The sequence below is a fragment of the Triticum aestivum genome, chromosome 6A, assembly GCF_018294505.1.
Source record: "Triticum aestivum cultivar Chinese Spring chromosome 6A, IWGSC CS RefSeq v2.1, whole genome shotgun sequence".
Lineage (NCBI taxonomy): Eukaryota > Viridiplantae > Streptophyta > Magnoliopsida > Poales > Poaceae > Triticum > Triticum aestivum.
The window spans coordinates 622,146,375-622,159,392 of NC_057809.1; the positions used below are offsets into that span (position 1 = coordinate 622,146,375).

The following is a 13,018-nucleotide window of genomic DNA, read 5'->3' on the forward strand; positions in this document are numbered from 1 at the left end:
AAAAACATCATTTGATCATCTATCATCTCTGAACAAAAAAATCATCATTTGATCATCTATCATCTATGAACAAAAATATTCATCATTTGATCATCTATCATCTATAAACAAAAATATTCCTAGATACATAAAAAAATTCTACAAATGAAAATAACCTAAAAAAAATCATATGATCATCTATGAACAAAAAAAACATCATTTGATCATCTATCATGCATCTATGAACAAAAAAATCATCATTTGATCTCTATCATCTATGAACAAAAATTTGCAAAGGGATGGCGCCGGCGGCCGGACCAAGCTAAGGAGAGGTCGGCGGCCAGGATGGCGTCGGGGCAGGGGCGCGGGCGACGGCAAGGGCGGGCCGGGGCGGCGCGCGGGCGACGGCGACGGGGGCGGGCCGGGGCGGGGCGGCGCGCGGGCGACGGCGACGGGGGCGGACCGGGGCGGCCGTGTCGGGGCAGGGGCGGGCCGGGGCAGGGGCCCGGGCGACGGCGAGGGCGCGGGCGACGGCGGGGGCGCGGGCGACGACGGGCACGGGCGAGGCAACGACGTCGGCGTCGGGGCGGCAAGTGCGAGAGACGGGAGTGAAAATTTCCAAAGTCTGAACTTATATAGCAAAGCCTTTAGTCCCGGTTCGTGGCACAACCCGCGACTAAAGGTGGGCATTAGTCCCGGTTGGTGCCACCAACCAGGACCAAAGGCCAATTTTCGGCAGCCTAAAGGGCGGGAAGCGGCGGCCTTTGGTCCCGGTTGGTGGCACCAACCGGGACCAATGCCCTTGTGCTGCCCGCGCCCAAAAGTTTAGTCCCACATCGCTAGCTGAAGGGCGCCGGCACTGGTTTATAAGCACTGTTGTGCCTCTCCATTCGAGCTCCTCTCTAATGCAGGCTTTCGGGCCTAACTTGCTACTGCCTATGGGCCTATTGGGCCTCTGCGGGCCTGAATCCTGGCCCATGTAGGGTTTCTAGTCGTATTCAGGCCGTGGATGCTCAGTAGGTGGCATTTTTTTTTTGGTTTTTTCTTTTTTATTTCTACATTTTTTTGGTTTTTTATTTTTTTTATTTCTACTTAAAACTAAATACTTGTTTTTTAGTGATTTCCTTTTTGCTTTTAGGTCACAAAAATTATGAACTTTCTGTTAGTGCCATTAGTTTTAAATTTTGAATAGTTTAAATTTGAATTTTAAAAAATTTGTGTGAATCACTAGTTTATGAATAACTTTACTATAAAAATAGAATTTTTTTTCTATTTATTTTTTATTTATACTTACAACTAAATACTTATAGTTTTTTAGTGATTTCTTTTTGATTTTAAGTCACAAAAATTATAAACTTTCTGTTAGTGCCATTAGTTTTAAAATTTGAATAGTTTAAATTGGAATTTTATAAAATTTGTGTGAATCACTAGTTTATGAATAACTTTACTATAAAAATAGAAATTTTTTTCTTCTTGGCTATTTATTTTTTATTTATACTTACAATTAAATACTTATAGTTTGATTTTAGGTCACAAAAATTATATTCTTTTTGCTATTGAAGAATATTATAGTTTTATTTTAGTTGATCATAACATAATATTTTAATTGATTGTTTTTATTTTTATAAAAGTTTTGTAGTTCATTCTGTTTGCTATTAATTCATTCTTTGAGCTAAATGACTCTGAAATTGGAAAGCATTTCAAAATGAACTCTGAAAAGGTTGAAAGTTTGCATGGTACCATCATTTCACCCACATAGCATGTTCAAAAATGTAGAGAGGGTTACGACAAAAACTTGATGCACTTCGTGTACAAAATGGACAATCACTTTCGAAGTATCAAAATTTCGAACCATAAGACATGAAAGCATTTCAAATGAACTCTGAAAAAGTTGAAAGTTGGGATGGTATCATAATTTCACCCACATAGCATTTGCTTATTGCGGGAGAAAGTCTTCACTTTTTCTTCGCTTGTGTCATTTGCTTATTGCGCCGTAACCATGGATAATCTTCATTGTTTATCAGGATGCTTGGGTCAGCCTTGACATTGAAGGGAGGAATTTCATGAAACTTTTCATAATCTTCAGACATGTCTGTCTTGCCGTCCACTCCCAGGATGTCCCTTTTTCCTGAAAGAACTATGTGGCGCTTTGGCTCATCGTATGATGTATTCGCTTCCTTATCTTTTCTTTTTCTCGGTTTGGTAGACATGTCCTTCACATAGATAACCTGTGCCACATCATTGGCTAGGACGAACGGTTCATCAGTGTACCCAAGATTTTTCAGATCCACTGTTGTCATCCGTACTGTGGGTCTACCTGTACCCCGCCGCCTAACAGATTGACCCATTTGCACTTAAACAAAGGGACCTTAAAATCAGGTACGTAGTCAAGTTCCCATATGTCCACTATGTAACCATAATATGTGTCCTTTCCGCTCTCGGTTGCTGCACCAAAGCGGACACCGCTGTTTTGGTTGGTGCTCTTTTGATCTTGGGCGATCGTGTAAAATGTATTCCCATTTATCTCGTATCCTTTGTAAGTCAATACAGTCAAAGATGGTCCCCTGGACAACAAGTACAACTCATCACAAACAGTGTTGTCACCTCTGAGACGTGTTTCCAACCAACTGCTGAAAGTCGTGATGTGTTCACATGTAATCCAGTCGTCGCACTGCTCCGGGTGTTTGGAGCGCAGACTGTTCTTGTGTTCATCGACATACGGGGTCACCAAGGTAGAGTTCTGTAGAACTGTGTAGTGTGCTTGAGACCAAGAATATCCGTCCCTGCATATTATTGAGTCTCTTCCAAGAGTGCCTTTTCCAGTCAGTGTCCCCTCATAGCGCGATTTAGGGAGACCTATCTTGTTAAGGCCAGGAATGAAGTCAACACAAAACCCGATAACATCCTCTGTTTGATGACCCATGGAGATGCTTCCTTCTGGCCTAGCGCGGTTACGGACATATTTCTTTAGGACTCCCATGAACCTCTCAAAAGGGAACATATTGTGTAGAAATACGGGCCCCAGGATGACAATCTCGTCGACTAGATGAACTAGGACGTGCGTCATGATATTGAAGAAGGATGGTGGGAACACCAGCTCGAAACTGACAAGACATTGCGCCACATCACTCCTTAGCCTTGGTACGATTTCTGGATCGATCACCTTCTGAGAGATTGCATTGAGGAATGCACATAGCTTCACAATGGCTAATCAGACGTTTTCCGGTAGAAGCCCCCTCAATGCAACCGGAAGCAGCTACGTCATAATCACGTGGCAGTCATGAGACTTTAGGTTCTGAAACTTTTTCTCTGGCATATTTATTATTCCCTTTATATTCGACGAGAAGCCAGTCGTGACCTTCATACTGAGCAGGCATTCAAAGAAGATTTCTTTCTCTTCTTTCGTAAGAGCGTAGCTGGCAGGACCTTTATACTGCTTCGGAGGCATGCCGTCTTTTTCGTGCAAACATTGCAGGTCGTCTCGTGCCTCAGGTGTATCTTTTGTCTTCCCATACACGCCCAAGAAGCCTAGCAGGTTCACGCAAAGGTTCTTCGTCACGTGCATCACGTCGATTGAGGAGCGGGCCTCTAGGTCTTTCCAGTAGGGTAGGTCCCAAAATATAGATTTCTTCTTCCACATGGGTGTGTGTCCCTCAACGTCATTCGGAACAGCTAGTCCACCGGGACCCTTTCCAAAGATTACGTAGTGTAAATCATTGACCATAGCAAGCACGTGATCACCGGTGCGCATGGCGGGCTTCTTCCGGTGATCTGCCTCGCCTTTGAAATGCTTGCCTTTCTTTCGACATTGATGGTTGGTCGGAAGAAATCGACGATGGCCCAGGTACACATTCTTCTTGCATTTGTCCAGGTATATACTTTCAGTGTCATCTAAACAGTGCGTGCATGCGTGGTATCATTTGTTTGTCTGTCCTGAAAGGTTACTGAGAGCGGGCCAATCGTTGATGGTCACGAACAACGCCTTAAGGTTAAATTCCTCCTGTCTGTGCTCATCCCACGTACGTACACCGTTTCCATTCCACAGCTGTAAAAGTTCTTCAACTAATGGCCTTAGGTACACATCAATTTCGTTGCCGGGTTGCTTAGGGCCTTGGATGAGAACTGGCATCATAATGAATTTCCGCTTCATGCACATCCAAGGAGGAAGGTTATACATACATAGAGTCACGGGCCAGGTGCTGTGATTGCTGCTCTGCTCCCCGAAAGGATTAATGCCATCCGCGCTTAAAGCAAACCATACATTCCTTGGGTCCTTTGCAAACTCATCCCAGTACTTTCCCTCGATTTTTCTCCACTGCGACCCGTCAGCGGGTGCTCTCAACATTCCATCTTTATTTCGGTTCTCACTGTGCCATCGCATCAACTTGGCATGCTCTTCGTTTCTGAACAGACGTTTCAACCGTGGTATTATAAGAGCATACCACATCACCTTCGCAGGAACCCTCTTCCTGAGGGGCTCGCCGTCAACATCACCAGGGTCATCTCGTCTGATCTTATACCGCAACGCACCGCATACCGGGCATGCGTTCAGATCCTTGTATGCACCGCGGTAGAGGATGCAGTCATTAGGGCATGCATGTATCTTCTCCACCTCCAATCCTAGAGGGCATACGACCTTCTTTGCTGCGTATGTACTGTCGGGCAATTCGTTATCCTTTGGAAGCTTCTTCTTCAATATTTTCAGTAGCTTCTCAAATCCTTTGTCAGCCACAGCATTCTCTGCCTTCCACTGCAGCAATTCCAGTACGGTACCAAGCTTTGTGTTGCCATCTTCGCAATTGGGGTATAACCCTTTTTTGTGATCCTCTAACGTGCGATCGAACTTCAGCTTCTCCTTTTGACTAATGCATTGCGTCCTTGCATCGACAATGACCCGGCGGAGATCATCATCATCGGGCACATCGTCTGGTTCCTCTTGATCTTCAGCAGCTTCACCCGTGGCAGCATCATTGGGCACATCGTCTGGTTCCTCTTGATCTTCACCAGCTCCCCCCGTTGCAGCATCACCGTATTCAGGGGCACATAGTTGTCATCGTACTCTTCTTCTTCGCCGTCTTCCATCATAACCCCTATTTCTCCGTGCCTCGTCCAAACATTATAGTGTGGCATGAAACCCTTGTAAAGCAGGTGGGAGTGAAGGATTTTCCGGTTAGAGTAAGACCTCGTATTCCCACATTCAGTGCATGGACAACACATAAAACCATTCTGCTTGTTTGCCTCAGCCGCATCGAGAAACTCATGCACGCCCTTAATGTACTCGCGGGTGTGTATGTCACCGTACATCCATTGCCGGTTCATCTGCGTGCATTATATATAATTAAGTGTCCAAATTAATAGAAATTCATCATCACATTAAAACCAAAGTGCATACATAGTTCTCATCTAACAACATATAGCTCTCCAGATAATATACATACCAAATCCGAATCATAGACAGGACGAGGGCCGACGGGGGCGGATACCAAAACCATCGCACTATATAAGATGCAATAATAAATGTAAGAAAATGATACAAGTATCTATCTAAACATACAAATAAGAATAGTTTTCCTTTCAGAAAGAAGATAAGAACAAGAGGCTCACCACGGTGGTGTCGGTGATGAGATCGGCGCGGGTGATCGACGGCGGTGAAGACGGGGACGGGGCGTGACGGACCGCTAAATCTAGACAAATCTCGAGGAAAATGGAGCTTGGAGGTCGAGCTTCGAGAGGAGAAAGCTTAAGTGGTGTGGCTCGGGCATTCCATCGAAAACCTCATGTGCATAGGAGGTGAGCTAGAGCACCACAAAGCCCTCTCCCCCTCGGCCAGAAAAAACAGAGCACTGTGCTCTGCTCTTGCGCGAGGGGGTATATATAGGCACCTCATTGGTCCCGGTTGGTGGCATGAACCGGGACTAAAGGGGAGCCTTTGGTCCCGGTTCAAGCCACCAACCGGAACCAATGGTGCCGGGCCAGGAGCGAGGCCCATTGGTGCCGGTTCGTCCCACCAACCGGGACCAAAAGGTCCAGACGAACCGGGACCAATGGCCCACGTGGCCCGGCCGGCCCCTTGGGCTCACGAACCGGGACTAATGGGCTGAGCCGGCCTGGACCATAGCCCTGTTTTCTACTAGTGGATATACAGGCCAACTGCCAAAGCTAACCCGCTAGCTAGTCCTATCTGCAATGGACAATAATTTAATCTGTGTTTTCTATCAACACAAGAGACAGCAATTGCATCCCCAAGAATATAAATGGGCCAAGTATCCATGCAAATAAATTGAACTTCACAATGCAGAGGAGGAGAAGTATGTATCACCTGCAGAGAAAACATCGCAACCTTCTGGACCCTTTTGTAGTCCAGTATTGCATAAGAGCTTGTACTGTTTGGCGCGTATTTTCCCCTAATCACTTTCTTAATCTTCTCTACTTAGTCTCTTCTCTCCTATACAACCGTGTTTCAATTCGTGAGAAGATGTGCATGAAAAAGATGTTCCTTGATATCCCGGTTCCATTCAGGCGATTGGATTGTAGTTTCGTTCACTGTACATGTTGATTTTCATGTTCATATTTGAAGCCTTTTTTTTTGGACGAATTTTGGCAAATCCGTGGCACACGGTCGACCATTGAAGTTTTCTTCGACTTTTGTGTTGTACATTTTCGGTTTCACAAATTGTAAACGAGTAGATCTACATGTCAGTACTGTAAGGAATAATACATGCATGTGGTATGCCATGTTTGTAATCTCCTTCACTTAGTCTCTTGTCATCTACACCGCCCTTTGATTCACACGATCAGTATCTTCATCTCGCCATGCATTTGACACGACTTTTGTATTGTACGTATTCTATTTCGATGGTCGTAGACGAGTACATATGCATCTCACTAGTCCCTCCTAATCTCCCTAATGTAGTGTACAACGGTGCTTCTTCTAACGTGTGGGTGTGCTGTCCATGTGAACGTGCGGGTGTGCGTGTGTTGTTCGTGCGAACATGTGTGCGCGCGCGTGTGTTGCTAGTGAAAAGTGATAGAGAGAGGGAGAAGAGGCCATGTGGGTGTTGTGTGGAATACGGATTTGACATAATGCATCAAATCATAGAATACGGATGTTGTGTGGAATATATAAATACATGAGCATACGTTTTACACACGTACACACGAAGCATTGCTGTTGGTTTTATTTTACATTACACACGAATAAATACATCAGCCAAATTAAAATGGTTGGTTTTCGTGGTGTTGAGAAAGTGAAGCCCCCTATGTACGTCTTCCATCACCATCATCGTCATCGTATATGAATTCCTTGACGTTGAGGAATGGAAGACGTGCTCTGTTTTAATTCCCGTACCACATGCTTTCACATCGATCGCGGACTACTCCAAGCAAAGCAGCACCATACAAATCTGATAATCTGTAGCCATGCATCCACCAAAGACTTGCTTAATGCTTGGCTGGAGTCTACTTTGCTATACCAGCCAGCGACCTATGTATCTATCTTTATTATTACAATACATCAACCAGCCGCGCAAATACACACACACACACACACACACACACACACACACACACTGAGAAAACACAATCTTTTCGTTGCCAGTTTTTAAGCAATTGGGCTAACTGTTTAGGTATATGCAATTCAGTATATGATACATCGATCACATGTATATCGATCGGTCGATACATAATAAGCATCCTTTTAGTTTAATTACAGTTGCCTGAACTGAACTTCTGTTTTTATTATCAAATTTATTTATGCAAATTTAGGTAGCGCGACCGCCCAACGATGAAGTTTATCATAGTTGGACAATTCCTCTTGGTGCTCTTGGTTGCCTTTGCAAATGTTGACACCTGCAGCTCCTTGTACGGAAACGAGACAGACCGGTTGTCACTGCTCGAGTTCAAGAAGGCAACTGTCGACCCACTGCGATCCCTCATGTCCTGGAATGACAGCACCCACTTTTGTTACTGGGAAGGTGTTACTTGTCGAGCAAACAATCCTCGGCGAGTCATTGCTCTTCAGCTTCCAGATAAAGGTTTAGTCGGAAAAATCTCCCCTTCGCTTGCAAATCTAACACTCCTCAAACATCTGCTCCTACAGACAAATAAGTTCACTGGGCAGATCCCACCATCTCTTGGAAAATTGCATTGCCTGCAACGCCTCGTGCTGAGTAATAACACACTACAAGGAATTATACCTAGTTTTGCAAACTGTTCAAATCTCATAGGTCTAGGTCTAAATGGCAATAATCTAGTAGGGCAAATTCCTATGGATTTTCCTCTCAACCTTGAAGTACTCGGCCTTGGAGGTAATAATCTTACTGGAACCATTCCGGATTACCTTGCCAATATGACAGCACTATTCCTATTTGAATGTTCATCAAATAATATACAAGGAAACATCCCCAATGGCTTTGCAACGCTACCCAGGCTACAGTTCCTAAGCATTAGTAAAAACAAGTTGGCCATCTTGAATACGTCTACTCTTGCTAGTCTTGTCCTTTCGTTTAATTATCTTACTGGAGAGCTGCCATCCAATCTCGGTAAATATCTACCTAATCTTCAGGAAATCACTTTAGCCAATAACTTGTTTCAAGGGCATATGCCCCCTTCCTTGATAAACGCTTCACAGCTGTCCTTGGTTGATATATCATTGAACAGTTTCACAGGGGTGGTCCCTAGCTCCATCGGAAAACTGACAAAACTGTATAAGTTAAATCTGGGGCAAAATAAACTCGAAACACATAGCGATCAACACTGGGAGTTTATGGATAGCTTAGCCAATTGCACACAACTACAAATTTTTTCGATCGCTTCCAATTTTCTAGAAGGTCACGTACCAGCTTCATTGGGTATCCTTTCTTCTCAGCTCGATACTCTATACCTGTCCGAAAATAAATTATCAGGGAGTTTTCCTTCTGGCATTGAAAATCTTACCAACCTGACTAGATTAAGTTTGTACAACAATCGATTTACGGGTGAGATTCCTGAATGGCTTGGATGTCTCAAGAAGTTACAGACTATATGGTTATATCAGAACAACTTCACAGGGTTCCTTCCAACATCCCTTTCAAATCTATCTCAACTGGGCCAACTCCTTCTACGCTCTAATAAGTTTGGTGGTCTCATACCCCCAGGCCTAGGAAACCTCCAAATGCTTCAACATTTAGACATTTCCAACAACAGTCTTCATGGTACGGTGCCAAAGGAGATCTTTGGAATCCCAACAATATTTTTAATTGATCTATCTTTCAATAACCTTGATGGACGTCTTCCTACAGAGATTGGCAATGCCAAACAACTCTCATATTTGTCACTTTCAACAAACAAGCTATCTGGAGATATTCCAAACACTCTGGGTAATTGTGAAAGTTTGGAAGGAATCAATTTGGATTCAAATATATTTAGCGGTAGCATCCCCACTTCAATAGGCAACATCCACAGCCTAAGTGTTCTCAATATTTCTAGCAATAACTTGACTGGGTCGATACCAGCCTCTCTCGGCAACCTGAAATATCTTGAGCAACTAGACTTGTCATTCAACCATCTTGAGGGGGAGGTCCCAACTGAAGGAATCTTCAAGAATGCAACAGCTGTGCGAATTCATGGAGATCGCAGGCTTTGTGGTGGGGTTTTGGAGTTACACTTACCGGCATGCCCTGATATGCCTTCAAAGTCAACCAATCACAAGCCCTACGTTGTACTCAAAGTAGTGACCCCTTGGTCATTATAGTCTTGATTGCTATGGTCATACTTGTCTTATTGTTCTGGAGGGGAAAACATAAGAGGAAATCTTTAGTGCTGCCATCATTTGGTAGACAATTTCCCAAAGTGTCTTTCAGTGATATTGCTAGAGCAACACAGGGGTTTGCAACGGCCAACATAATCGGAAGAGGGAGATACGGTTCTGTTTATCAAGGAAAATTATTTCAAGATGGAAGTGATGTTGCCATAAAAGTCTTCAATCTAGAGACAAGGGGGTCACAGAAGAGCTTCATTTCAGAATGTAACGCCTTAAGAAATGTGCGGCACCGTAATCTCGTCCCTATCTTAACTACATGCTCAAGCATTGATTCTAACGGAAATGATTTCAAAGCTCTAGTGTATGAGTTCATGCCTGGAGGGGACTTACATAGACTACTATACTCAACTCAAGACGACGAGGGCTCTTCAGACCGGAGATATGTTATTACATTGGCTCAAAGGCTAAGCATTGTGGTGGGCGTAGCAGATGCATTGGAGTACCTACACCATAACAATGAAAGGACGATTGTTCATTGTGATATGAAGCCTAGCAACATTCTATTGGATGACAATATGACAGCTCATGTTGGAGATTTTGGCCTTGCAAGGTTTAAAGTTGATTCAGCGGTATCATTAGCCAGCGGCTCATACTCCACTTCTTCAATTGCCATAAAGGGCACAATTGGATATGTTGCTCCAGGTAATAATGCTGAGATTTTCATATCCTCCTCTTTAAGTTGAGAATGATTTATGCCTGTATATATATACTAACATGGGATTAACCTATATATTCTTGCATGTGAGCTACTATAGAATGTGCAACGGACGCTCATGTATCGACTATAGCTTTGGCATCGTTCTACTTGAAATATTCTTACGTAAGAGGCCAACTGACGACATGTTCAAGGATGGACTGGACATTGTAAAATTCGTCGAGGTGAACTATCCTTGTGGAATATCACAGATTGTTGACCTTGACTTACTGCAAGATGAAGTGGAGTTTCCCCAAGGAAGTCGATCGGCCATGAAGGCAAAGGACTTGAACTGTTTAATTTCAGTGCTAAACATTGGACTTTGCTGCACCAAGGTGTCTCCGAACGAGCGCCTCGACATGCATGAAGTGGCTGCAAGGCTGCACGGAATCAAGGAGGCTTATCTTAGAGAGAACTAATTAAGGTAGACACTTAATTTACTACTCCCTCTGTCCCAAAATATAAGAATGTTTTTAACACTACACTAATGTCAAAAACGTTCTTATATTATGGGACGGAGGGAGTAGTTAGTTTTTGGTTCCTGGTAATGCTTTAATTATCGGTAAATGCATGAATGTGCCATTCCTTCACCAATAGTTGTACTATACAATTTGGACAAGGTTTGCATGAGCAGCATAGTATATATTAGTAATAATTGTTTGTGATGCTTATGCAGATTGCCGGCAGTTGCTAGCTGAGAGAACAACTTTGCGTGAATAATCAACAATTAAATAAATAAGCAATATGTGCGCGTGTGTGTGTGTGTGTGTGTGTGTTGTTCTTGTGATGTTGGTCAAGGGAGGCAGAGCTTCGACCCTGACAAGGGACAGACATATATGTAGTTTCTCCATCTAGATCTGTCAAACCATATCATACTGCCCAGAAACCCATGGAAGTAGTGTATATACACAACTGGCCGGCCGGGCATCTCACACACTTGTACAGTCCTCTCAAGTTACTCATAATAAGAAGATCAATCCTGACTGACTAGGGATATATAGCTTCATTGAGAGCCAGCGCCTAGATGATCGATCTCTCTTGTCTTCTCTTGTCTATGCTGGCTGCAACTGCTGCTCAAGATGTATGTGTTTCTCATTTGTCAATTTTCCTGTCAGACTGTGTGGCATTGATTTGGGTTATAGTTGTTTCTGAGTGAGTATCTGGGAGTGAGAGATGGCTTTGAACCAGTTACCCAGAGCGCCAGATATGTCCATGAATAAGATGAAACATAAAAACACTTTGGGTAGAAACACATCGAGCCGAATTTTGCACGATGCTAAAAAAATCATGCGATATTTTGATTATTTTACAAAACAGTACATAGCCCTCAACTGAATTGTGTGTATTCAAGCAAAAAATGCCCACCTCTGAATTTACCAAAACTTGCATACATTTGAGGAGTGGAACATGCATCAAACTAATAACTAAAAGCCGAATTTAACCAAACAATGTGTTAAAGTTTCACAACACCTAGAAACTTAATTTAATTCATTAATGTGTCCTGATTTCAGTTTCCTAGCACCAGCAACCACAACTGTAGCTAGCCGATTTTTTTTCCCGCAAAAATAAAAGGGGTTAATTATCCTTTTGCCCTCAGTGGTGTCCATGTGCTCAGTTTTGCCCTCAAATGCGAATTGTCCTCAGTTTTGCCCCTAGTCCGAACACAGCAACTACGACGAGGCCAAACGGCCATATTTGAGTCCATTCCGTCCGCCGGCGTTAGTTGTTGTGGGTCCGGAGCTTACACGTGGGACCGCGTGGACGTGGGTCCGGAGCTGACATGTAGGCCCGTGCAACTAAATCCCCAAATCATTCTAGCTCACACCCATCCACCCGGCCGGCTGTCCTGCGCCGCCGCCGCCGCCACCTGCGCCGCGGCCAGCACCTGTCCCGCCACCAGCTGCACGTGGTACTACCGCTCCGAGGAGCGGTACTGCCGCTTAGTGAGCCTCAGCGGTACTACCGCTGTGGCCCGCGGTACTACCGCTGGGTCCAGGAAAAGACGCACAGAGGAGAAAAGAGGAGCTCCAGAGAGACGGAAAGAAACGATGGGAGAGAGAAGAACGTGTACGTGTTGATTCCACACAAACCATACCGAAGCAGATCCCCTCTTGATAGTACGGTGACTACTACGAAACTTAGTCCACCAACAATGTCACGAAAGAAGCTACACCGTCTTGAGTAGAGCGCCGAGGGGAAATAATCGTTTCGTGCCGAAAGATGAATATCTGAAAGAACTCAAAGCACCCGATTAGTCCGCAAATGCATTGTCATCAATCACCAAAACACCGTAGGGATAAATATGCCCTTACACAAGTGTTTTAAATTAAATATATTAATAGAACTAAGAGTTTTGTTAACTGGACTAAAATAGTGCAACATTTATAAATACCAAAATGTTTATAGTCGTGATTATATATATTTATGTATTTTATTAACTTTATACGACGATGCATGCCATAGAACATAAGACTATTGTAGATAGACATACCATATAAAAATATATTTTATGCTAGCCCGTGCAAATTTAGAACACATATGGCCTT

The 13,018-nt window shown here is 43.8% G+C and overlaps 1 pseudogene; it reads left to right on the plus strand.

Annotated features, from left to right (window-relative positions):
• The first annotated feature begins 7,762 nt into the window (after positions 1 to 7,762).
• On the plus strand, positions 7,763 to 10,891 carry LOC123129878 (receptor kinase-like protein Xa21; annotated as a pseudogene).
• Positions 10,892 to 13,018: the final 2,127 nt, after the last annotated feature.